This window comes from Callithrix jacchus, chromosome 22, assembly GCF_049354715.1.
Source record: "Callithrix jacchus isolate 240 chromosome 22, calJac240_pri, whole genome shotgun sequence".
NCBI classification, from domain to species: Eukaryota; Metazoa; Chordata; class Mammalia; order Primates; family Cebidae; genus Callithrix; species Callithrix jacchus.
The window spans coordinates 46,960,197-46,987,079 of record NC_133523.1 but is presented as its reverse complement, the minus strand read 5'-3'; the positions used below and the strand labels follow the sequence as shown (position 1 = coordinate 46,987,079).

Genomic DNA, 26,883 nt, shown 5'->3' with positions numbered 1-26,883 from the left:
CGAGACCAGCCTGGCCAACATGGAGAAACCACCAACTTCACTAACAATACAAAAATAAGCTGTGCGTGGTGATGGGTGTCTGTAATCCCAGCTACTCGGGAGGCTGAGGCAGGAGAATCGCATGAACCTGGGAGACGGAGGTTGCAGTGGGGCCGACATGTAGCCACTCCAGCTTGGGTGACAGGGAAAGACAAATCCTCAAAAAAAAAAAAAAAGAAAAAGTAAAAGCAAAGCTGAAAAGGCAGCATCGAAAGATAAATCTTCAGACAAAAAAAGTGTGAACAAAAGGGCAAAGGGAAAACTTCCAGGGCCCCAGGGGGGGTCACCTCGCAGTTCTCAGGGAGGAACAGGGGGGTTGCCACCCTCGGAGCTTCAGACCTCAGGCTCTGCCCGCCCCCCTCCATTCCAAAATGATGTTCTGCCCAGTTCTCCCAGCTCCCTGCTTCCCTCCAGGGACCACCCTTAGGGATAAGATTCACACTGCAAGGCCGGGCGCGGTGGCTCAAGCCTGTAATCCCAGCACTCTGGGAGGCCGAGGCGGGTGGATCACGAGGTCAAGAGATCGAGACCATCCTGGTCAACATGGTGAAACCCTGTCTCTACTAAAGATACAAAAAATTAGCTGGGCATGGTGGCGCGTGCCTGTAATCCCAGCTACTCGGGAGGCTGAGGCAGGAGAATTGCCTGAACCCAGGAGGCGGAGGTTGTGGTGAGCCGAGATCGCGCCATTGCACTCCAGCCTGGGTAACAAGAGCGAAACTCCGTCTCAAAAAAAAAAAAAAAAAAGATTCACACTGCAGACAGCCAGGACCACCCGTTATCCTCAACAGGCCACCCATTCAAGACTGGTCTATGTGACATGCCCGCAAGAGGCAGATCCAGAGCTAGAGAGATGCGGAGAGGCTGCCAGGGTCTGGGTGGAGGAGTGGGGAGGGCAGCGACTGCACATGGGCATAAGCCTCTGTGGGGTGATGAAAATCTCCAGACTAGAGTGGTGATGGCTGCATCTATGACAATGTTCACCTGGTGTCCAAACTACCACAGGCTGCAGAAGGGCAGAGGCAGGAAGATCTCTAAAGCCTAGTTCAGCCTGGGCGGCAGAGCTGGACCACTGCGTCTATAATATAAAAATCAGGCTTGCCACAATGGCTCACACCTGTAGTTCCAGCACTCTGGGAGGCCAAGGTGGGTGAATCACTTGAGGTCAGGAGTTTGAAACCAGCCCAGCCAACATGGTGAAACCCCATCTCTACTAAAAATACAAAAATTGGCCAGGTGTGGTGACGCATGCCTGTAATCCCAGCTACTAGGGGGGCTGGGCACAAGCATTGCTTGAACCTGGGAGGCAGAGGTTGCAGTGAGCTGGTATCATGCCACTGCATGGTAAGATGTGCAACACACCTCGTGATCCACCCGCCTCGGCCTCCCAAAGTGCTGAGATTACAGGCGTGAGCCACTGCGCCCGGCCAAATAGTTGGATTCTTATACTAGCCACAGCCAACATTTCACATCTTACCAAGCAACTGGCATTCAGATGTGAGGTTCTGCCCGGTGGAACAGGATAACCAGTGCAGCTGCAGCCAGAAGACCTCACTGGGGCTGGCATGAGTGGGTGAGGGCTGGATCCACTACACCCTTCCTGCAGAGAGAGCAGGTCTATTCCGAGAAATGACGCAAGGTGTTGGGGAGGAAAAACTAAAGACACAAACAAGTAAGAACAAAAGAAATTTTATTAATAATGACATCCACTGGGGATTACAGGGCAGACTGGAGACACGTGGAAGATCACTTAGTCTCTTAATGAAGGAAGCAGGGTTTGCATACATTAAAGTACATTGATGGGGGTCTAGTATTTGGACCCCCATCACATGAGGTCTCTGGAAGCAGACATGCCAGGTGCCACATAATCTGTGTTTTTCAGATTTACAAGAAAAAAACAAGCCCATTCAAAAGTGGGCAAAGGATATGAACAGACACTTTACAAAAGAAGACATACATGAGGCCTACAAACATGAAAAAATGCTCATCATCACTGGTCATTACAGAAATGCAAATCAAAACTACATTGAGATACCATCTCATGCCAGTTAGAATGGTGATCATTAAAAAATCTGGAGACAACAGATGCTGGAGAGGATGTGGAGAAATAGAAACACTTTTACACTGCTGGTGGGAGTGTAAATTAGTTCAACCATTGTGGAAGACAGTGTGGTGATTCCTCAAGGACCTAGAAATAGAAATGCCATTTGACCCAGCAATCCCATTACTGGGTATATATCCAAAGGACTATAAATCGTTCTACTATAAGGACACATGCACACGAATGTTCATTGCAGCACTGTTTACAATAGCAAAGACCTGGAATCAACCCAAATGCCCATCAATGACAGACTGGACTGGGAAAATGTGGCACATATACACCATGGAATATCATGCAGCCATCAAGAAGGATGAGCTCGTGTCCTTTATAGGGACATGGATGAATCTGGAGAACATCATTCTCAACAAACTGACACAAGAACAGAAAATCAAACACTGCATGTTCTCACTCATAGGTGGGTGTTGAACAATGAGGACACATGGACACAGGGAGGGGAGCATCACACACTGGGGTCTGTTGGGGGGCAAATAGGGGAGGGACAGTGGAGAGTGGGGAGTTGGAGAGAGATAGCATGGGGAGAAATGCCAGATATAGGTGAAGGGGAGGAAGGCAGCAAATCATGCTGCCACGTGTGTACCTATGCAACAATCTTTGCATGTTCTTCACATGTACCCCCAAACCTAAAATGCAATTTAAAAAAAAGAAAAAAAAATAATTAAAAAAAAAATCTGTGTTTTTAAAGACATGGGATCTTGCTATGTTGGCCCAGGCTGCTCAACACATGCTCACAGGAAGAATAATTCCTACAGATACTGATTGTTTCGACCACACATATAAAACTAAATGGAATGGGCCAGGCGCGGCGGCTCACACCTGTAATCCCAGCACTTTGGGAGGCAAGAGACACAGATCACTTGAGGTCTGGAGTTGAAGACCACTCGACTAACATGGTGAAACCCCATCTTTGATAAAAATACAAAAATAAGCACTGTAATCCCAGCTACTAGGAAGGCTGAGGTGAACAATCGCTTGAACTTGGGAGGAGGAGGCTGCAGTGAGCCGATACCGCACCACTGCACTTCAGCCTGGGTGTCACTACAAGACTGTTGAGAAAGAAAAAAAAGGGGACCTCTTGAGCCCAAGAGATCTAGGTTGGAAGTGCCACCCCACTGCAGCCTGAGAAACAAAGACCCTGTCTTGGAAAAGAGCAAAGCAAAAACAGAACCCACCATCATCCAAGTCTGACTACAGGCGTGCTTGCAAAGCTATTACCAAGGTCAGCACCAACTTCAGCGTTGCTCTTCTCACACGGTAACCATCTAAAGGGAAGCGCATTCTGTTTTGTTCAGACAGCAGAAAGCACTTCCCTCTAGAGGGTCACAGCATGAGATCTTCTTGCTCCAGCACTGTGGGTTTTTTTAATTTATTTATTTAATTTATTATTGTTATTGTTATTATTTTAGGGATGGGGTCTTGCTATGTTGCCCAGGCTGGAGTGCAGTGGCTATTCACGGGTGCGATCCCACTATTGATCAGCATGGGAGTTTGGACCTGCTCCGTTTCTGACCTGGGCTGGTTCACCCCTCCTTAGGCAACCTGGTGGTCCCCTGCTCCAGGGAGGTCACCATATTGAGGCTGAACTTAGTGCAGACTTATGTGATTGGCATAGCGATCACAGCCCAGAACTCCTGGACTCAAGAGATCCTCCAGCCTCAGCCTCCCGAGTAGCTGGGACTACAGGCACGCGCCACCATGCCTGGCCTCTGTGGGTTTTTTGTTGAAATTTTCCTTGAGTGGGTTAAAAATGGACACAAGTGTGTGTGTGTGTGTGTGTGTGTGTGTGTGTCTATTTATTTATTTTGAGATGAAATCTTGCTCTGTCCCAGGCTGTGGTGCAGTGGTGTGATCTCGGCTCACTGCAACCTCCGCCTCCTGAGTCGAAGCAATTATTTTTTCTCAGCTTCCCAAGTAGCTGAGACTACAGGTGTGTTCTACCACACCCAGCTAATTTATATATTTATTTATTTTTTTAGTAGAGATGGGGTTTCACCATGTTAGCCAGGACGGACTCGATCTCCTGACCTTGTGATTTTCCTGCCTCGGCCTCCCAATATGCTGGGATTACAGGCGTGAGCCACCATGCCCAGCCATATAGATGCATTCATTGGCCCTGTTTACTTGTATCTGGAATCCAGAACATAAATCCTTAAAAGGACCATCTCCAGTTCCTTGCTTCAAAGGCTCAGCAGATTAGCCTTGTTCATCAAGGGCCAATCCTCCTGAGTTTTGTCCCCAAAGAGAAAAAGCAATGCCTACTAGACATACTTGTGTGTGTGTGTGTGTGTGTGTGTGTGTGTGTGTGTGTGTGTTTTCTTTGCTCCTGACATACTTTACATTTAACCAAGAGAATTGGGCAGCATTTCTAGAGAACAGCAAAGGATGTTGAGCCAGTGCTCACTTGAGTTCCAGCACAGGGACACACTGCAGTGGGAGCATCCACGATGGAATCTAAGATGTTGAAGGCTGCACACAGTCGTTCACACGTTCTTCAGGCTAGACCACAGGCTAAGCAGCGGAAGCCCCTCAATAAAACTGGAACAGAAGGCTGGGTGCGGTGACTCATCACTGTAATTCCAGCACTGTGGGAGGCCAAGGCGGGTGGATCACCTGAGGTCAGGAGTTTGAGACCAGCCTGGGAAACATGGTGAAACCTCGTCTGTAAAAATACAGAAGGCAGTCAGGTGTGGTGGTGCATGCCTGCAGACAGCTACTCAGGAGGCTGAGGTGGGAGGTGGAGGTTGCAGTGAGCAGAGATCGCACCACCACACTCAGCATGGGCAACAGGGCCAGACCTGGTATCCAAAAGACCCCAAGAAAGCACACGGACAAAAAGAACCCCAAAGTGATATGAGCACTCTCTGCGTGCAGAAGAGTATTTTGTGTTATATAATTATGTTATATATAATAAGATTATACGATCAAATGTACATCATTTATTTTTGAGACCCGGTCTCACATGAAAGAAAGTTCCATCTACTGTACGCTCACATAAAGAATAATTCCTACACGTAAGTGCTTGTTTCGGCAGCACACATAAACATACACGGAATGACAGAGACAGTTAGGGCCCCAGCACTAAGGTGACCCTCACATTCATGATGAATCCCATACTGAAAATTAGGACAGGGAGCTGGGCACAGCGGCTCACACCTGTCATCCCAGCACCCAAGGTGGATGGATCACCTGACGTCAAGAGTTCAAGACCCGCCTGATAAACACGGTAAAACCACTCTTTACAGGCCTGGCGAGGTGACTCACGCCTGTAATCCCAGCACTTTGGGAGACCGAGGCGAGTGGATCACAAGGTGAGGAGTTCAAGACCAGCCTGGCTAACATGGTGAAAGCCCGTCTCTACTAAAAATGCAAAATAGGCCGGGCATGGTGGTGCGCGCCTGTAATCCCAGCTACTTGGGAGGCTGAGGCAGGAGAACTGCTTGAACCCAGGAGACAGAGGTTGCGGTGAGCTGAGACTCCATCTCAACCACAACAAAACCTGTCTTCACTAAAACCACAAAAATTAGCTGGGAGTGGCGGTGGTGCCTGTAATCCCAGCTACTCAGGATCAAAGGTGTGGTGAGTTCTTGGTATAGCCCGGAAATCAAAGGACCCTCCCACCCAGGCTCTGCAGTAGCTGGGACCCCGTGCCCGATGTCTGCCCATGTCAACTGTCTTTTAAATGGGTCGTTAGGACAAGGTGGCTCACACCTGTGGGATCCCCTGAGCTCAGCAGTTGAGACCTTCCTGGGCAACAGAGACCCCACCTCTAACAAAAACTGAAAACTTAGCCAAGTGTGGTGGGACGCCCCATGGAGTCCCGGTACCTGCAGGGCTGAATGAAGAGGAACACTCGAGACCAGCATAGCCAACATGGTGAAACCCTGTCTCTGCTGAAAGCAACAATTAGCCTGGCATGGTGCCACTTACCTGTAATCCCAGCTATGCGGGACGCTGAGGTCAAACAATCACTTGAACCCGGGAAGGGGAGGCTGCCGTGAGCCGATATCGCACCATTGCACTCCAGCCTGGGTGTCACCACCAGATTCTCTCTCAAGAAAGAAAAACAAAAGGACCTGTTGAACCCAAAAGATGGAGTTTGGAAGTGTCACCACACTCCAGCCTGGGCAACAAAGACCCCGTCTTAGAAAAAAAGCAGAAATAGACCCCGACCTCACGCAAGCCTGATTAGAAGCACGCTCTGCAAACGTCTTACCAAGATCAGCATCCGCTTCCACCTTGCTTTTCTCACAGTTACCCCCTAAAGGGGGGCGCGTTCGATGCTTTTCTTTTAGACAACAGAACGCATCACCCTTTAGAGGGTCACAGCGTGACATCTTCCTGCTCCGGGACTGTGGGATTTTTGTGAAATTTTCCCTGACCAGGTGAAAACGAACACACAGAAATGATGCATTCATTGGCCCTGTTTGCCTGTTTCTGGAATCCAGAGTATAAACCCCTAGAAGGAGCATCTCTAGTTCCTTCCTTCAAAGGCTCAGCAGGTTAGCCTTGTTCATGAAGGAGCAATCCTCCTGAGAGGCTGAGGCAGGAGAACTGCTTGAACCTGGGAGGCGTAGGTGGTGGGGAGCTGAGAACGCACCACTGCACTCCAGCCCGGGCAACAGAGAGAGACTCTGGCAAAAAAAAAAAAAAAAAAGACCATCTCTAGTAGTTCCTTGCTTCAAAGGCTCAGCAGGCCGGCCTTGCTCCTCAAAGGGCAATTCTCCTGAGTTATGTTTCCAGAGAGAAAAAGCAATGCCCACTAGACATACCTTATCTTTCACCAAGAGAATTGGGCAGGATTTCTAGAGAACAGCAATGGATTTTGAGCCAAATATTCACTGAGTTCCAGTACAGTGATACACACGGTCCTGATGGGAGCATCCAAAACGGCATCTAAGATGTTAGGAGCATATACTATCACACAGACAAACACTCCAGGACAGGCTGTGAGAAAGCTCCTCAGTAACTTTTGAGCTGAAATACAAGTTCGGGTGGGGCGCGGTGGCTCGCACCACTGAATCCAGCACTTTAGAAGGCCAGTGTGGGAGAATCACTTAAGCTCACAAGTTCAAGACCAGAATGGGCAACATGGTAAAACCTTGTGTGTACAGAAATACAACAGTCAGCAGGGTGTGGTCATGCGCACCTGCAGACAGTGACTCAGAAGGCTGAGGTGGCAGGTGGAGGTTGCAGCGAGCCGAGATGGCACCACGGCACTCCAGCCTGGGTGACAGAGCCAGACCTTGTCTCAAAACAAAAGGAAACCACACAAACAAACAAATTAAAAAAAATATCCAAAGTGGCTTAAAAGTATTCTCTGTGTGTAGAAGAGGGTTTTGTGTGTATATGACTATATCATATATGATAACTATATATGATAATATATATATATATATATATATATATATATTTTTTTTTTTTTTTTGAGACAGAGTCTCGCTGTTGTTACCCAGGCTGGAGTGCAATGGCATGATCTCGGCTCACCGCAACCTCCGCCTCCTGGGTTCAGGCAATTCTCCTGCCTCAGCCTCCCAAGTAGCTGGGATTACAGGCACGCGCCACCATGCCCAGCTTATTTTTGTATTTTTAGTAGAGATGGGGTTTCACCATGTTGACCAGGATGGTCTCGATCTCTTGACCTTGTGATCCACCTGCCTCGGCCTCCCAAAGTGCTGGGATTACAGGCGTCAGCCACCGCGCCCAGCCCTATATCAGATATTTTTAAGAACCTCTCTGAAAAAAAGAATGCTCCCTATACTGTATGCTCACATGAAAAATATTTTTTTTTTTAAATTTTTTATTGCATTTTAGGTTTGGGGGTACATGTGCAGAACATGCAAGACAGTTGCAAAGGTACACACATGGCAGTGCGTTTTGCTTCTTTTCTCTCCTTCACCCACATTTGGCATTTCTCCCCAGGGAAAAATATTTCTTATATGCATAGGCTGCATTTGGTTTATCCACTCATCTGCTGTTTCCTCCTCTTGGCTATTATGAATAATCATGTGAACATGTGTGTACACATCTCTCTTGAGGTCCCTTCTTAGGTCCTTTACAGACACATACCCAGGAACAGAACTGCTAAATCAATATGCCAGGGTCTGAATGCGCCACCACTAAATTCGTGTGTTGAAAGCAATCACCAATGTGCTAGAGGTGGGGCTTTAGGCGGTGACTGTCATGAGAGCCCCACTCTCATTAATGGGTTTAGTGCCTTTATAAAGGGGCTCAAGGGAACTAATTACCTCCTTTTTGCCCTTCCATCCCTTCCACCATATGAGGACACAGCAACGGGTCCCATCCTGGAAGCTGAGACTGGGCCCTCGATGGACACCAGTCTGCCAGCATGTTGACCTTGAACTTCTCAGCCTTCAGAACTATGAGAAACAAATTTCTGTTCTTTTTAAATTAAAAAAAAAAAAAAAGAAAAATATTTCCTTCATATAAGTGCTTGGTTTAGCAGCACACATAAAATAAAAATTGGAGGCCGGGCAGGGTGGCTCATGCCTGTAATCCCAGCACTTTGGGAGGCCAAGGCAGGTGGATCACCTGAGGTCTGGAGTTTGACACTAACCTGGCCAACATGGTGAAACTCTGTCTCTGCTAAAAGTACAAAAATTAGTCAAACGTGGTGGCCCGCACCTGTAATGCCAGGAGAGGTGGCAGCGAGCGGAGAACGTTCTACTGCCCTTCAGACTGAGCCACAGAGCTACAGCAAGAAAAAAATAAAGGTGGGCGGACCACTTGAACCCAAGGGATCTAGACTGGAAGTGCCTCCACACTCCAGCCTGGGCAACAGACACCCGGTGTTGGGAAAAATCTAAACAAAGACAAAACCCCAACCTCACGCGAGTCTGATTAGAATGTATTACCAAGATCGGCATCCCCTTCAACGTTGTTTTTCTCAGACGGTAACTCTCTAAAAGGAGGCACTTCGTTTTATTTCAGACAACAAGAAGTGCTTCCCATTGGAGAATCACCGCATGAGACCGTCTTTCCCCAGCACTCCGGGTTTTTTGTTGGAATTTTCCTTCCCAGGTTAAACTGGGTGCACCAATAAAGATGCGTTTATTGCCCCTGTTTGCATGTTTTCCGGGCTCTAGAACATAACCTCCTAAAAGAACATAAACTCCTAAAAGAATCTCCAGGTCATTGTTTCAAAGGCTCAATAGATTAGCCTTGTTCATCAAGAGGCAATCCCCCTAAGTTATGTCTCCAAAGAGAAAAAGCAATGCCTACTAGCTATACCTTATGTTTAAACAAGAGAATTGGGCAGGATTTTCAGAGAACAGCCATGAATTTATTTTTTATTGTTTAAACTTTTTTTTTCTTTTTTTTTTTTTTGAGACGGAGTCTCGCTGTTGTGACCCGGACTGGAGTGCAATGGCACAATCTCGGCTCACCGCAACCTCCGCCTCCTGGGTTCAAGCAATTCTCCTGCCTCAGCCTCCGAGTAACTGGGACTATAGGCGTGTGCCACCATGCCCAGCTAATTTTTGTATTTTTAGTAGAGACGGGGTTTCACCTTGTTGACCAGGATGGTCTCGATCTCTTGACCTTGTGATCCACCCGCCTCGGCCTCCCAAAGTGCTGCGATTATAGCACTGTGAGCCACCGCGCCCGGCCCAAAATGGATTCTAAGATGTTGGAGAATGTACACTGTCATACACGTATTCTTCAGAATAGACTATAGCTCCTCACTTAACTTTGAACAGAAGGTCAGGTATGATGGCTCACACCTGTCATCTCAGCACTTTGGGAGGCCGAAATTGGCAGATCACCTGACATCAAAAGTTTGAGAGCAGCCTGGCCAACATGTCTCTAAAACATGCAGAAATTAAACCGGTGTGTTTGAGCATGCCTGTAATCCCCCACTACTCAAGAAGCTGAGGCAGAATAAGTGCTTTAACCTAGGAGGCTGAGGCTGCAGTGAGCTGAGATCATGCCACTGCGCTCGAGCTTGGGTGACAGTGTGAGATTCCGTCTCAGGAAAACAAACAAACAAAAGGAACGGAAATACACAAGTATGAATGGGGTGCGGTGGCTCACACCTCTATTCCCAGCACTTTAGAAGGCCGAGACTGGAGGATCACTTGAGCACAGGAGATTGAGGCCAGCCTGGGAAACATGGTGAAACCTCATCTGTACATAAAATACAAAAGTTAACCAGGTGTGGTGGTGCATCCCTGCACACAGCTGTTCAGGAGGCTGAGGTGGGAGGTGCAGGTGGCAGTGAGCCAGGATGGCACCACCACACTACAGCCCGGGCAACAGACACCCCATCTTAGAAAACAAATACAAAACAGAACCTCAACATCATCTAAAAAGTCTGATTACAAGCATGCTCTGCAAATGTATTACCACCATCAGCAACAACTTCGATGTTGCTTTTCTCACACGGCAGCTCTCTAAAGGAAGACACGTTCATTTCTCTAAGACAACAGGAAGTGCTTTCTGAGAGTCACAGCATGAGATCTTGCTCCAGCACTCTGAGTTTTCTGTTGAAACTTTCCTTGACCAGGTTAAAATGGACGCAAAAATAAAGATGCATCCATTGGCCCTGCTTGCATGTTTTCCGGAACCCAGAACACAAATCCTTGAAAGAACTGTCTCCAGTTCCTTGCTTCAAAGGCTCAGCAGGTCAGCCTCGTTCGTCAAGGGGCAATCCTCCAGAGTTATGTTCCAAAAAGAAAAAGCAATGCCCACTACACATACCTTATCTTTAACCAAGAGAGCTGGACAGGATTTCCAGAGAACAGCGAAGAATGTTGAGCCCAGTGTGCACTTGAGTTCCAGTACGGCGACACAGAGCCCCGATGGGAGCATCCAAAATGGAATCTAAGATGTTGAAGAATATACATTGTCACACACAGAGACATCCTCCAGGACAGACCACAGGCCATGTTCTTAAAAGCTCCTTTCTTTGCAAATCAATTTAAAAAAAAAAAAAAAAAAAGAAAAGCTCCTTAATGAAATTTGAGTAGAAACACACAAGTATGGTGGAGCGTGACACTTGAGCTCAGCAGTTCGAGATCAGCATGGAGAACATGGGAAAACCTGTGTGTACAAAAAATGCAAAAGTTAGCTGGGTGTGGTGGTCCGTGCCTGTAGACAGTGACTCAGAAGGCTGAGGTGGCAGGCGGAGGTTGCAGTGAGCCGAGATGGCAACACTGCACTCCAGCCTGGGCGATAGAGCCAGACCTTGTCTCAAAACAAATAAAAAAATACCCAAAGTGATATAAAAGTATTCTCTGTGTGTAGAAGAGGGTTTGTGGGTTAATGACTAAATTATATATGATAAACATATACGATAACATATACATCATACACTTTTGAGACTCTGTCTGAAAAAAAGAATGTTTCACGTACTGTATGCTTCCATGAAAAATAGCTCCTATACATAAATGCTTGGTTTGGCAGCACACATAAAGAAAAAAACTGGAGGCAGGCGGGGTGGCTCAAGCCTGTAATCCCAGCACTTTGGGAAACCGAGGCAGGTGGATCACGAGGTCAAGAGACCATCCTGGTCAACAAGGTGAAACCCCGTCTCTACTAAAAATACAAAAAATTAGCTGGGCATGGTGGTGCGTGCCTGTAATCCCAGCTACTCAGGAGGCTGAGGCAGGAGAATTGCCTGAACCCAGGAGGCGGAGGTTGTGGTGAGCCGAGATCGCGCCATTGCACTCCAGCCTGGGTAACAAGAGCAAAACTCCGTCTCAAAAAAAAAAGAAAAAAAAGAAAGGAAAAGAAAAAACCTGGAGGCAGGTGGGGTGGCTCACGCCTGTAATCCCAGCACTTTGGGAGGATGAGGCAGGTGGATCACCTGAGGTCAGGAGTTTGACACTATCTTCAACAATATGGTCAATCTCTGTCACTGGTAAAAATAAAAAAATCAGCCAAGTGTGTTGGTGCGTGGCTATAATGCCAGCTTCTGAGGATGCAGACGGTGCAGGGAGCAAAGAACGTGCCACTGCTCTCCAGACTGAGCCCAGAGCTGTCTCAACAAAATAACAAAGACGGGGGACCACCTGAGCCCAAGAGATCTAGCTTGGAAGTGCCACCGAACTGCAGCCTTGGCAACAGACACCCCGCGTTGGGAAACATCTAAACAAAAAATTCTAACATCATGCCAGTGTGATTTTTTTTTTTTGAGACGGAGTTTCGCTCTTGTTACCCAGGCTGGAGTGCAATGACGCAATCTCGGCTCACCGCAACCTCCGCCCCCTGGGTTCAGGTAATTGTCCTGCCTCAGCCTCCCGAGTAGCTGGGATTACAGGCACGCGCCACCATGCCCAGCTAATTTTTTGTATTTTTAGTAGAGACGGGGCTTCACCATATTGACCAGGATGGTCTCGATCTGTTGACCTCGTGATCCACCCGCCTCAGCCTCCCAAAGTGCTGGGATTTACAGGCGCCAGTGTGATTATAAGCACGTCCTTCAAATGTATTACCAAAATCAGCATCATCTACAACGTTGTTTTTCTCAGGGAGTAACTCTCTAAAAGGAAGCACTTTGCTTTACTCCAGACAACAAGAAGTGCTTCCCATTGGAGAATCACTGCCTGAGATCTTCTTGCTCCAGCACTCCGGGTTTTTTGTTGAAAGATTCTTACCCCATCAAAATGGACACACAAATAAAGATGCATTGATTGCCCCTGTTTGCATGTTTCCTGGAATCCAGAAAATAAACCCCTGAAAGGACCATCTCCAAGTCATTGTTTCAAAGGCTCAACAGGTTAGCTTTGCTCATCCGGGGGCAATCCTCCAGAGTTATGTCCCCAAAGAGAAAAAACAATGCCTACTGGACATACCTTATCTTTTTTTTCCCCTTTTTTTCTTTTTCTTTTTTTTAAGAGACAGAGTCTTGGCCGGGCGCGGTGGCTCATGCCTGTAATCCCAGCACTTTGGTAGGCTGAGGTGGGGAAATCACTTGAGGTCTAGCGTTTGAGACTAACTTGGCCAACATGGTGAAACTCTGCTACTTGTAAATGCACAAAGATTAGTCATGTGGGGTGGCACATGCCTGTAATGCCAGCTACTCAGGAGGCAGAAGTGGCAGTGAGCAGAGAATGTGCCACTGCCTTCCAGACTAAGCCACAGAGCTGTCTCAAAGAAAAAAAATAATAAATAAATAAAAAATAACAAAGACCAGTGAAGCCCCAGAGATCTAGGTTGGAAGTACCTCCACACTCCAGCCTGGGCAACAGACGCCCTGTGTTGAAAAAAATCTAAACTATAACCAAACCCCAATATCATGCAAGTGTGATTATAAGCATGCTCTTCCATGTATTACCAAGATCAGCGCCAACGTCCACGTTGTTTTTCTCAAGCAGTAACTCTCTAAAAGGAGGCACTTTGTTTTATTTCACACGACAAAAATGCCTCCCCTTGGAGAATCACCGCATGAGATCTTCTCGCTCCAGCACTCCGAGCTTTTGTTGGAATTTTCCTTACCAGGTTAAATAAGACACACAAATAAAGATGCATCTATTGGCCCAGTTTGCGTATTTTCTGGAATCCAGAACATAAAACCCTAAAAGGACTATCTGCAGGTCCTTATTTCAAAGGCTCAGCAGGTGAGCCTTGTTCATCAAGGGGCAATCCTCCTGAGCTATGTCTCCAAAGAGAAAAAGCGATGTATACTAGATATATCTTATCTTTAACCAAGAGAATTGGGCTGGATTTCTGGAGAAAAGCATTGGATATTGGGCCAAGCGTTCACTTGAGTTCCAGCGCAGAGACACACTGTCCAGAGGGAAGCATCCAAAATGGAATCTAAGATGCTGAAGAATGCACACAGCTGTACACACATTCCTCAGGACAGACCGCAGGCTAGGCCGTGAATAAAATTCGGACAGATGCCAGGTGCAGTGGCTCATGACTGTAATTTCAGCACTTTGGTGGGCCGAGGCGGGCAGATCACCTGAGATCAGCATTTGAGATCAGCCTGGCCAAGATGGTAAAACCCTACCTTTCATAAAAATACAAAAATTTAACTGGTGTGGTGGCACATGGCTGTAATCCGAGCTACCCAAGAGGTTGAAGCAGAAGAGTTGCTTGAACCTGGGAGGCGCAGGTCGCAGTGAGCCAAGATCCTGTCACTGCACTCCAGCCTGGGAGACAGAGTGAGACTCCATCTCCAAAAAAAAAAAAAGAAATACACAAGTATGAATGGGGTGCAGCTCACACATCTACTCCCTGCACTTCAGGAGGCCGAGGCTGGAGGATCACTTGAGCTCAGGTATTTGAGACCAGCCTGGGCAACATGTTGAAACCTCATCTGTACATGAAATACAAAAGTTAGCCAGGTGTGCTGGTGCGTACCTGTAGACAGCTACTTAGAAGGCTGAGGCGAGAGGCGGGGATTGCAGTCAGCTGAGATCGCACCATCACACTCCAGCCTGGGCAACACAACACAGTCCTTATCTTAGAAAACAAAAACAAAACCAAAACAGAACCTTGACATCATCCAAGTCTGATTAGAAGCACGCTCTGCAAATGCATCACCAACATCAGCAACAATCCGACATTGTTCTTCTCAAACAATGACTCTCTAAAGGAAGACACATTCATTTCTTTCAGACAACAGAAAGTGCTTTCCTTTGGAGCGTCACAGCGTGAGATCTTGCTCCATCACTCTGGGCCTTCTGTTGAAGTTTTCTTTGAGCAGGCTAAAATGGACAGAAAATAAAGACACATTCATTGGGCCTGTTTGCAGGTTTTCTGGAACCCAGAACATAAATCTTTAAAAGGACCATCTTCAGTTTCTTGCTTCAAAGGCTCAGCAGGTGAGCCTTGTTCATCAAGGGGCAATCCTCCTGAGTTATGTCTCCAAAGAGAAAAGACAATGCCCACTAGACATACCTTATCTTTTCTTTTTTTTGAGACGGAGTTTCGCTCTTGTTACCCAGGCTGGAGTGCAATGGTGCGATCTCGGCTCACCGTAACCTCCGCCTCCTGGGTTCAGGCAATTCTCCTGCCTCAGCCTCCTGAGTAGCTGGGATTACAGGCATGCGCCACCATGCCCAGCTAAGTTTTGTATTTTTAGTAGAGACGGGGTTTCACCATGTTGACCAGGATGGTCTCGATCTCTTGACCTCATGATCCACCCACCTCAGCCTCCCAAAGTGCTGGGATTACAGGCTTGAGCCACTGCACCTGGCCAAATTTTAATTTTTAATTATACAAGTTAAAATACGTTTAAATTTATAAAAAATAAAAATAAAAATAAACCCCATCATGCAAGTCTGATTATAAGTATGTCTTTCAAACATGTTACCAAGATCAGCGTCATCTTCAATGTTGTTTTTCTCAAACTGTAACACTCTAAAGGGAAGGCCTTTCTTTTTTTTTCAGACAGCAGAAAGCACTTCCCTTTGGAGGGCCACAGCGTGAGATCTTCTTGGTCTAGCCCTCCAGGCTTTTGGTTGGAAATTTCCAGGCTAAAATGGACATAAACTAAAGATGCATTCATTTGCCCTGTCTGCATGTTTTCTGGAATCCAGAACATAAACCTCTAAAAGGACCATCTCTAGCTTCTTGCTTCAAAGGCTCAGCAGGTTAGCCTTGTTCATCAAGGGACAATCCTCCTCCTCAGTTTTGTCCCCAAAGAGAAAAAGCAATGCCCACTAGACATACCTTATCTTCCACCAAGAGAATTGGGCTGAATTTCTAGAGAACAGCAATGGATGTTGAGCCAAGTGTCCACCTCAGTTCCAGCACAGGGACACACAGTCCTGATGGGAGAAACCAAAATGGAATCTAAGATGTCGAAGAATATGCACCGTCACACACACAGACAGCCTCCAGCATGGACCGCAGTCTAGGCTGACTCAAGAGGACCACTTGAGGCTAGACGCCGTGGCTCACACGCCTGTAATCCCAGCACTTTGGGAGGCCGAGGTGGGTGATCACCTGAGGTTGTGATTTTAAGAACAGCCTGGCCAACATGGTGAAACCAACATACTGGCCTTAGTTTAAAATAATAATAATAAAAAGCACCACCCACTCCAGCCTGGGCAACAGAGACCTTGTCTTGGAATAAAACAAAACAAAAGCAAGGCCGGGCACGGTGACTCAAGCCTGTAATCCCAGCACTTTGGGAGGCCGAGGCGGGTGGATCACCAGGTCAAGAGATTGACACCATCCTGGTCAACATGGTGAAACCCCATCTCTACTAAAAATACAAAACTCAGCTGGGCATGGTGGCGCGTGCCTGTAATCCCAGCTACTCAGGAGGCTGAGGCAGGAGAATCGCCTGAACCCAGGAGGCGGAGGTTGCGGTGAGCCGAGATCGCGCCATTGCACTCCAGCCTGGGTAACAAGAGCGAAACTCCGTCTCATAAATAACAAAAAAAAAAAAAAAATAACTCTTTGGGATGCCGAGGCGGGTGGATCATGGGGTCAAGAGATCGAGACCATCCTGGTCAACATGGCGAAACCCCGTCTCTACTAAAAATACAAAAATTAGCTGGGCATGGTGGCATGTGCCTGTAATCCCAGCTACTCAGGAGGCTGAGGCAGGAGAATCGCCTGAACCCAGGAGGCGGAGGTTGCGGTGAGCCGAGATCGCGCCATTGCACTCCAGCCTGGGTAACAAGAGCGAAACTCCGTCTCAAAAAAAAACAAAACAAAACAAAACAAAAACAAAAGCGAGACCCCACCATATCCAAGTCTGATTAGAAGCATGCTCTGCAAATGTATTACCAACATTGGCAACAACTTCAACGTTGCTTTTCTCAAACCGTAACCACCTAAAAGGAAACACTTTCTTTTATTTCAGACAACAGAAAGTGCTTCCCTCTAGAAGGTCACAGCCTGACATCATCTTGCTTCAGCTCAGTGGACTGGAGTTTTCCTTGACCAGGTTAAAATGGCCACAGAAATAAAGTCACATCCATTGGTCCTGTTGGCCTGTTTTCTGGAACCCAGAACATAAATCCTTAAAAGGACCATCTCCAGTTCCTTGCTTCAGAGGCTCAGCAGGTCAGCCTTGTTCACCACGGGGCAATCCTCCAGAGTTACGTTTCCAAAGAGAAAAGGCAATGCCCACTACACATACCTTATCGTTACCCAAGAGAATGGGGCAAAAGTTCCAGAGAATAGCAACGGATGTTGACCCAACCAAGTAGGCACTTGAGTTCCATTCCAGTGACACACACAGTCCTGACGGGAGCATCCGAAACGGAATCTAAGACGTTGAAGAATACACACTGTCAGACACACAGACGTCCTCCAGGACAGGACCCAGGCTACACTGTAAAAGCCCCTCAATAAAATGTGAGCAGAAACACACAGGTAAAGGTGGGGCGCGGAGGCTCCCACCACTAAACCCAGCACTTTAGAAGGCCAAGGCGGGAAACTCACTTGAGCTCAGGAGTTCAAGACCAGCATGGCCAACATGGTAAAAGCTTGTGTGTATAAAAAATACAAAAGTTATCCGGGTGTGGCGTTGCGCGCCTCGTTAACAGTGACTCAGAAGGCTGAGGTGGCAGGTGGAGGTTGCAGCATGCCAAGATGGCAACACTGCACTCCAGCCTGGGTGACAGAGCCAGACCGTCTCTCAGAACGAAACCAAACCACACCAACTAACAAATACAAAAATATTCAAAGTGATATAAAAGTATCTTCTGTGTGCAGAAGAGGGCATGTGTGTATAGGACTATATTATACACGGTAAGCATATATGATAAACTATACATTATGTATTTCTGAGACTCTGTCTTAAAAAACCTAATGTTCGGCCAGGTGCGGTGGCTCACGCCTATAATCCCAGCACTTTGGGAGGCCGTGGCAGGTGGGTCACGAGGTCAAGAGATCGAGACCATCCTGGTCAACATGGTGAAACCCCGTCTCTACTAAAAATACAAAAAATAAGCTGGGCATGGTGGCGTGTGCCTGTAATCCCAGCTACTCGGGAGGCTGAGGCAGGAGAATCACCTGAACCCAGAAGGTGGAGGTTGCGGTGAGCCGAGATCGCGCCATTGCACTCCAGCCTGGGTAACAAGAGCGAAACTCCGTCTCAAAAAAAAAAAAAAAGGGAAGGGAACCACTTGAGCCCAAGAGATCTAGGTTGGAAGTGCCTCCACACTCCAGCCTGGGCAATAAACACCCTGTGTTGGGAAAAATCTAAACTATAAGCAAACCCCAGTATCATGCAAGTCTGATTATAAGCATGCTCTTCCATGTATTACCAAGATCAGCGTCAGCGTCCACGTTGTTTTTCTCAAGCAGTAACTCTCTAAAAGGAGGCACTTTGTTTTATTTCACACGACAAAAATGCCTCCCCTTGGAGAATCACCGCATGAGATCTTCTCGCTCCAGCACTCTGAGTTTTTGTTGGGATTTTCCTTACCAGGTTAAACAAGACACACAAATAAAGACATATTTAATGTTCCTCTTTGTGGGTTTTCTGGAAGCCAGAACATAAACCCCTAAAGCAACTATCTGCAGGTCCTTATTTCAAAGGCTCAGCAGGTGAGCCTTGTTCATCAAGGGGCAATCCTCCTGAGCTATGTCTCCAAAGAGAAAATGCAAGGCCTGCTGGTTATGCCTTTACCTTTAACCAAGAGAATTGGGCAGAATTTCTAGAAAACAGCAACGGATGTTGAGCCAAGTGTTCACTTGAGTTCCAGCACAGGGACACACAGTCCAGATGGAAGCATCCAAATGGAATCTAACATGCTGAAGAATGTACACAGCTGTACACACATTCTTCAGGACAGACCGTAGTCTAGGCAGTGAAAACTCCTGAGTAAGATCTGGACAGACGCCAGGTGCGGTGGCTCACGACTGTAATCTCAGCACTTTGGTGGGCTGAGGTGGGCGGGTCACTTGAGTTCAAGAGTTGAGACCAGCCTGGGCAACATGATGAAACACTGTCTCTACTAAAAATACAAAAATTAAAATGGTGTGGTGGCACATGCCTGTAATTCCAGCTAGTCAAGAGGCAGAAGAATCACTTGAACCTGGGAGGCAGAGGTTGCAGTGAGCCAAGATCATGTCACTGCACTCCAGCCTGGGCAACAGAGTGAGACCCCATCTAAAAAAAATAATAAATAAAAGAACAGAAATACTCAAGTATGAATGGAGTGCAGCTCACACCTCTATTCCTAGCACTTTAGGAGGCCGAGGCTGGAGGATCACTTGAGCTCAGGAGTTTGAGACCAGCCTGGGCAACATGGTGATACCTCATCTGTACATAAAATACAAAAGTTAGCCAGGTGTGGTGGTGCGTCCCTGCACACAGCTATTCAGGAGGCTAAGGTGGGAGGTGCAGGTTGTAGTGAGCTGAGATAGCACCACTGCATTCCAGCCTGGGCAGATACCCCATCTCAGAAAACAAAAACACAACAGAACTTCCGCATCATCCAAGTCTGATTATCAGCATGCTCTGCAAATGTATTACCAACATCAGCGTCAACTTCAATGCTGCTTTTCTCAGACGGCGACTCCCTAAAGGAAAACTCATTCATTTATTTCTAACAGAAAGTGCTTTCCTTTAGAGCGCCACAGAGTGAGATCTTGCTCCAGCACTCTGGGTTTTCTGTTGAAATCTTCCTTGACCAGGTGAAAATGGTTAAAATGGACACAAAAATAAAGACACATTCATTGGCCCTATTTGCAGGTTTTCTGGAATCCAGAACATAAATCTTTAAAAGGACATCTCCAGTTCCTTGCTTCAGAGGCTCAGCAGGTCAGCCTTGTTCACCAAGGGGCAATCCTCCTGAGTTACGTTTCCAAAGAGAAAAAGCAATGCCCACTACACATACCTTATCTTTAACCAAGAGAGCTGGACAGGATTTCCAGAGAACAGCAACGGATGCTGAACCAAGTGTGCACTTGAGTTCCAGTACAGAGGCACACACAGTCACGACGGGAGCATCCAAAATGGAATCTAAGAGGCTGAAGAATATATATTGTCACACACAGAGACATCCTCCAAGACAGACCACAGGATACGCCGTAAAAGCTCCTCTATAAAATTTGAGCAGAAATACACAGGTCCAGGTGAGGCGTGCTGGGTGAGACCGCTAAACAGTATTTTAGGAGGCCAAGGCAGGAGAATCACTTGAGCTTTGGAGTTCAAGACCAGCGTGGATACCATGGTAAAGTGTTATGTATACAAAAGATGCGGAAGTTAGCTGAGGGTGGTGGTGTGGCCAGCGACTCAGAAGGCTGAGGTGGAGGTTGCAGAGAGCCAAGATCACGCTGCTGCACCGCAGCCCGGGCAAGGGAGCCAGACCTTGTCTCAAAACAAAACCAAACCAAGCAAAACCACACAAACAAAGAAATAAAATAATATGTTAAATGATATAAGAGTATTGTCTGTGTGGAGAAGAGGATTTTGTGCGTACATGACCATATTATATATATATATGAGGAATATATATAATCATATATTTTTGAGACCCTGTCTGAAAACAAGAATGTTCCATATACTATATGCTCACATGTAAAATGATTTCTTTTTTTTTTTTTTTTTAAATTAAGACGGGGTTTCACCATGTTGGTCAGGCTGTTCTTGAACTCCCGACCTCAGGTGATCCATCCGCCTTGGCCTCCAAAGTGCTTGGATTACATGCATGAGCCACCACGCCTGGCCATAAAATAATTTCTACACATAAGTGCCTGCTTTACACATTAAAAAAAAGTTGAAGTCAGGGCTGGGTGCCTCATGCCAGTAATCCCAGCACTTTGGGAGGCTGAGGTGGATGGGTCACCTGAGGTCAGGAGTTCAAGACTAACCTCTCCAGCGTGGTAAAACTCCATCTCTTCTAAAAATACAACAATTAGCCAAGTGTGAGAGTGTGTAACTTCAGCTACTCAGAAGACAGAGGTTGCAGTGAGCAGAGAATGTGCCACTGTCCTCCAGACTGAGCCACAGACTGAGACTCTGTTGCAAGAAAAAAAAAAAGGGTGGTGACCACTTGAGCCCAAGAGATCTAGGTTAGAAGTGCCACCACACTGCAGCCTGGGCAACAGACACCCTGTTTTGGGAAAACCTAAACAAAAACAAAATCCCAACATCGTGCAAATCTGATTTTAAGCATGTTCTTCAGATGTGTTACCAAGATCAGCATCAACTTCAACGCGGATGTTCTCGGAGTTGCTCTCTAGAAGGAAGCACCTTGTTTTATTTCAGACAAGAAAAATGCTTCCCACTGGAGAATCACCACGTGAGTTCTTGCTCCAGCACTCTGCGTTTCTTGCTGGAATCTTCCTCGACTAGGTTAAAAGGGACACTAAACGAAAGATACATATATTGCCCACGTTTGCATGTTTTCTGGAATCCAGAACATAAACCCCTAAAAGGACCATCTCCAGGTCCTTGTTTTAAAGGCTCAGCAGGTTAGCCTTGTTCATCAAAAGGAAATCCTCCTGAGTTTTGCCTCCAAAGAGAAAAAACAATGCCTACCAGACATACTTTATATTTAACCAAGAGAACTGGGCTGGATTTCTAGGCAACAGCAATGGATTTTGAGGCAAGTGCTGATTTGACTTCCAGTACTGGGACACAGCATCCCAATGGGTGCATCAGAAATGAAATCAAAGATGATTTTTAAAAATACACATTGCCAGCCGGGTGTGCTGGCTCATGCCTGCAATCCCGGGTGGGTGGATCACAAGGTCAAGAGTTTGAGACCAGTGTAGCCAACAAGGCAAAACATCATCTACACTAAAAATACAAAAATTAGCTGGGCACGGTTCCAGGTGCCTGTAATCCCAGCTACTCAGGAGGCTGAGGCAGGAGAATTGCTTGAACCTAAGATGCGGAGGTTGCAGTGAGCCGAGATCACACCACTGCACTCCAGCCTGGGAGACAGGCCAAGACTTCATCTCAAAAAAAAAAAAGAAGAATGAATAAGAAAAAAGAAATTTTATTAATATTGACATCCATTGGGGATTACTGAAGAGACCGGATAGTCACTCTCTTAAAAAGGAAAATTGGTTTTGATTAACTAAACTAAGTTGATGAAGACCAGTGTATGAAATGAACAAACCGACAGGGCGCGGTGGCTCACGCCTGTAATCCCAGCACTTTGGGAGCCAAGGCGGGTGGATCACAAGGTCAAGAGATCGAGACCATCCTGGTCAACATGGTGAAACCCCCTCTCTACTAAAAATACAAAAAATTAGCTGGGCATGGTGGTGCGTGCCTGTAATCCCAGCTACTCGGGAGGCTGAGGCAGGAGAATCGCTTGAACACAGGAGGCGGAGGTTGCGGTGAGCCGAGATCGTGCCATTGCACTCCAGCCTGGGTAACAAGAGTGAAACTCCGTCTCAAAAAAAAAAAAAAAAATTGCTGAACCTGGAAGGCAGAGGTTGCAGTGAACCAAGATTGTGCCACTGCACTCCTGGCTGTGCAGCAAAGTGAGACTGTCTCAAAAACAAAAAAACTAAACAAAGTGTGAACAGTGCGTGTTGTAGTCTGGAAATCAAAGGACCCACCCACTCCCGCATCTGCAGTAGCTGAGACTGAGGCTCACTACACCTTGACGTGTCAACTACCTTTGAAATGGGTCAGCAGGAGAAGGTGGGTCATACCTGTGGAATCACCTGAGCTCAGGAGTTAAGACCTTCCTGAGCAATAGACACCACATCTGTACAAAAAATTAAAAACGTAGCCAAGTGTGGTGGCAAGCCCAGGTAGTCCCAATTACTTGGGAGGATGACTCAGGAGGCCCACTTGAGGCTGGGCGCAGTGGCTCACGTCTGTAATCCTAGCACTCTGGGAGGCTGAGGAGGGCAGATCATGAGGTCAAGAGATGGAGACCATTTTGGCTAACACAGTGAAACCCCATTTCTATTAAAAATATGAAAAATTAGCCAGGCGTGGTGGCACATGCCTGTAGTTACAGCTACTCGGGAGGCTGAGGCAGGAGAATTGCTTGAACCCAGGTGGCAGAGGTCGCGGTGATCAAGATCCTGCCACTGCACTCCCTCCTGGGTGACAGAGCGAGACTCCATCTCTAAATAAATTAAATTTCATTTAAAAAAATAAAAAGAGAACCACCTGAGTTCAAGAGATCTCACTGGAATTGCCACCCACTCAGCCTGGGCATCAGAGACCCTCCATTAGAAGAAAATCAAAACAAAAACAGAACCCTAACATCACCCAGGTCGGACTACAGGCGTGCTCTGCAAGTGCATCTCACCAAGATCAGCATCAACTCCAACGCTGCTTTTCTCAAACGGTAACGCTCCAAAGGGATGGCGTGTGTTTCCTTTCACACAACAGAACACACCCCCCTTTAGAGGGTCACAGCATGAGATCTTCTTGCTCCCGCACTCTGGGTTTTTTGTTGGAATTTTCCTTCACCAGGTTAAACGGGACACAAAACTAAAGATGCATTAATTTCCCTGTTTGTACATTTCTGGAATCCAGAACATAAACCCATTAAAGGACCATCTCCAGTTCCTTGCTTCAAAGGCTCAGCAGGTTAGCCTTGTTCATCAAAGGGCAATCCTGAGTTTTCTTCTGAAAAAGAAAAAGCAACGCCCACTAGACATACCTTATCTTTCACCAAGAGAATGTGGCTGAATTTCTAGAGAACAGCAATGGATGTTGAGCCAAGCGTTCACCTGAGTTCCAGCACAGGGACACACAGTCCTGATGGGAGAAACCAAAATGGAATCTAAGATGTTGAAGAATATGCACCGTCACACACACAAACATCCTTCAGGATAGACCACAGGCTAGGCTGACTCAAGAGGACCACCTGAGGCGAGGCACGGTGGCTGATGCCTGTAATCCTAGCACTTTGGGAGGTCAAGGTGGGTGGATCATCTGAGCTCAGGAGTTTGAGACCAGCATGGCCAACGTTGTGAAACCCTATCTCTACTAAAAACACAAAAATTAGCTGGGTGTGGTGGCAGGTGCCAGCAATCCAAGCTACCCGAGAGTCTGAGGCAGGAGAATCGCTTGAATCTGGGTGGCACAGGTAGTGCTGAGCCAAGATTGCACCACTGCATTCCTGCCTGGGTAAAAAGAGCAAAAACTCCTCACAAACAAACAAACAAAAAACATTAGCAGGGCGTGATGACAGGCTGGATCTGGGAGGTGGAGTTTCAGGTGAGCAGAGATCCTGCCACTACACTCCAGCATGGGCAATGGAGCAAGTGCGCCTCAAAAAATACAATAAAAGGAGGACCACTGGAGGTTGAGAGATCTCTCTGGAAGTGCCACCCACTCCAGCCTGGGCAATAGAGACCCTGCCGTGTTTAAAAAAAAAACATAAACAGAACCCCAACCTCATCCAAGTCTGACTATAAGCGTGCTCTGCAAATGTATTACCCAGATCAGCATCAACTTCAACGTTGCTTTTCTCAAACGGTAACGCTCTAGAGGGCTGCGAGTTCTTTTCTTTAGAATACAGAACGTGCATCCCTCTAGAGGGTCACAGCTTGAGACCTTCCTGGTCAGCACTCTGGGCTCTTTGTCGGGATTTTCCTTGACGAGGTTAAACAGGACACACAGTCCTTGTGGCAGCATCTGAAAGTCTATGATATGGAAGAATATGCACTGTTATACACACACACTTCCTCCAGGATACACCACAGGCTAGGCCATAGAAGTTTCTCACTAAATTTTGAACAGAAATACATAAGGCCAGGCGTGGTGCCTCATCCCTATACATTCAGCACTTTGGGGGGCAGAGGCGGGCACATCACCCGAGGTCAGACGCTTGAAACCAGCCTGGCCAACATGGTGAAAGCCCATCTCAACTAAAAATACAAAAAACTCAGCCCAACGCAGGGGCTCATGCGTATAATCACAGCACTTTGAAAGGCAGAGGCAGGAAGACGACAAGGTCAAGAGATGGAGACCATCCTGGCCAACCTGGAGAAACCACATCACTACTAAAAATACAAAGTGAGCCAAGTGAGCAAGTGAGCCAAGATCGTGCACTGCACTCCAGCCTTGCAACGGAGCGAGACTTCACCTCAAAAAACGGTGGCTCACGCGTGCAACCCCAACACTTCGGGATGTCGAGGTGGGTGGATAAACTGAGGTCAGGAGTTCAAGACCAGCCTGACCAATGTTGTGAAATCCTGTCTCTACTGAAAATACAAAAATTAGCCAGGCCGTGGTGGCGGCTGCCTGTAATCCCAGCTACTTGGGAGGCTGAGGCAGGAAAATTACTTGAACCTGGGAGTTGGAGGTTGCAGTGAGCCAAGATCTTGCCATTGCACTCCAGGCTGGGCGACAAGAGCAAGACTTCATGTCAAAAAATATATAAATATCGATATACATATATATATTAATATATATTTTTTGAATATGTACTACACATGCTTTTCAGTTGTGAATTGGTGGGATGTATATAACAGCTTTTCAACATGTGAAGATACTGGTACTTGATAGCCTCTTTTTTTTTTTTTTTTAAAGATGGAGTTTCGCTATTGTTACCCAGGCTGGAGTGCAATGGCACGATCTCGGCTCACTGCAACCTCCGCCTTCTGGGTTCAAGCAATTCTCCTGCCTCAGCCTCCTGAGTAGCTGGGACTATAGGCGCGCACCACCATGCCCAGCTAATTTTTGTATTTTTAGTAGAGACGGGACTTTTTGACCAGGATGGTCTCGATCTCTTGACCTAGTGATCCACTGCGTCTGGCCTTGACAGCCTCTTAAAAATTTGCTTCAAAATTTTAAGCTGGAAAGTCACTGCAATAACTTAGTAAAAGAATTACAATACATGGCTTTTTAGATTTATGGTATGTATGTTAAGAATTGTGCACAATGGCCAGCTGTGGTGGTTCACGCCTGCAATCCCAGCAGTTTGGGAGGCCAAGGTAGGTGGATCATTTGAGGTTGGACGTTTGAGACCAGCCTGGCCAACATGTTGAAACTCCGTCTCTACTAAAAATACAGAAATGAGACAGGCATGCTGGCGTGTGTCTGTATTCCCAGCTACTCAAGAGGCGGAGGCAGAAGAATCTCTTGAACCTAGGAGGCAGAGGTTGCAGTGAGTCGAGGTCATGCCACTCCGGCCTGAGAGAGAGAGAGTGAGACTCCATCTCAACAATAACAACGAAAGGGTGTTATTTTTTTTTTTTTAAAGATGGAGTTTTAAAAAACACAAGTATGGGTGGGGTGCAGTGGCTAACACCTTCATTTCCTGAACTTTAGGAGGCCGAGGCGGGAGGATCGCTTGAGCTCAGGAGTTTGAAAGCAGCCTGGGCAACATGGTGAAAGCTCATCTGTACAAAAAATACAAAATTAGCCAGATGTGGTGGTACAAGCCTGCAGACAACTATTCAGGAGGCTGAGGTGGGAGGTGGAGGTTTCAGTGAGCCGAGATCATGCCACGTCTCTCCACCCTGGGCAACAGAGAGACTCAGTCTCAAAAATAAGTAAGTAAATGAATAATAAAAAAACTACAAATATTAGCTTGGTGTTGTGGTGTACGCCTGTAATCCTAGATACTTGGAAAGCAGAGGCAGGAGAATCGCTTGAATTTGGGGGGCAGAGGTTGCAGTGAGCAAAGTTCCTGGCACTGCACTCCAGCCTGGGGCACAGAGTGAGACTCTGCCCCCAAAATGAGGACCATTTGAGCCCAAGAAACCTAGGTTGGAGGTGCCACTGTACTCTGTCCTAGAAAACAAAAACAAGGCCAAGCATGGTGGCTCATGCCTGTAATCCCCACACTATGGAAGGTCAGGGCAGGTGGATCACCTGAGGTCAGGAGTTCGAGACTAGCCTGACCAACATGGTGAACCCC

At 46.9% G+C, this 26,883-nt stretch overlaps 1 long non-coding RNA gene across 5 annotated transcripts in view; it reads right to left on the bottom strand.

The window, feature by feature from the left end:
- Window positions 1-1,744: 1,744 nt before the first annotated feature.
- LOC103790070 (uncharacterized) overlaps window positions 1,745-26,883 on the bottom strand; it is a 39,162-nt gene continuing 14,023 nt past the window's right edge. For 3 of the 5 annotated variants that reach the window (XR_013531094.1, XR_008478481.2, XR_008478482.2), the window contains 8 exons: window positions 23,674-23,771; window positions 19,930-20,062; window positions 17,220-17,348; window positions 15,797-15,894; window positions 14,483-14,584; window positions 10,874-10,996; window positions 6,086-6,207; window positions 3,579-4,817 (listed from right to left, as the gene is read on the bottom strand). This is a non-coding gene — a long non-coding RNA (uncharacterized LOC103790070). Of the gene's footprint in view, window positions 2,228-3,578; window positions 4,818-6,085; window positions 6,208-10,873; window positions 10,997-14,482; window positions 14,585-15,796; window positions 15,895-17,219; window positions 17,349-19,929; window positions 20,063-23,673; window positions 23,772-26,883 lie in introns of those variants that run through there. The other 2 variants (XR_013531095.1, XR_013531096.1) reach the window with 2 other exon arrangements.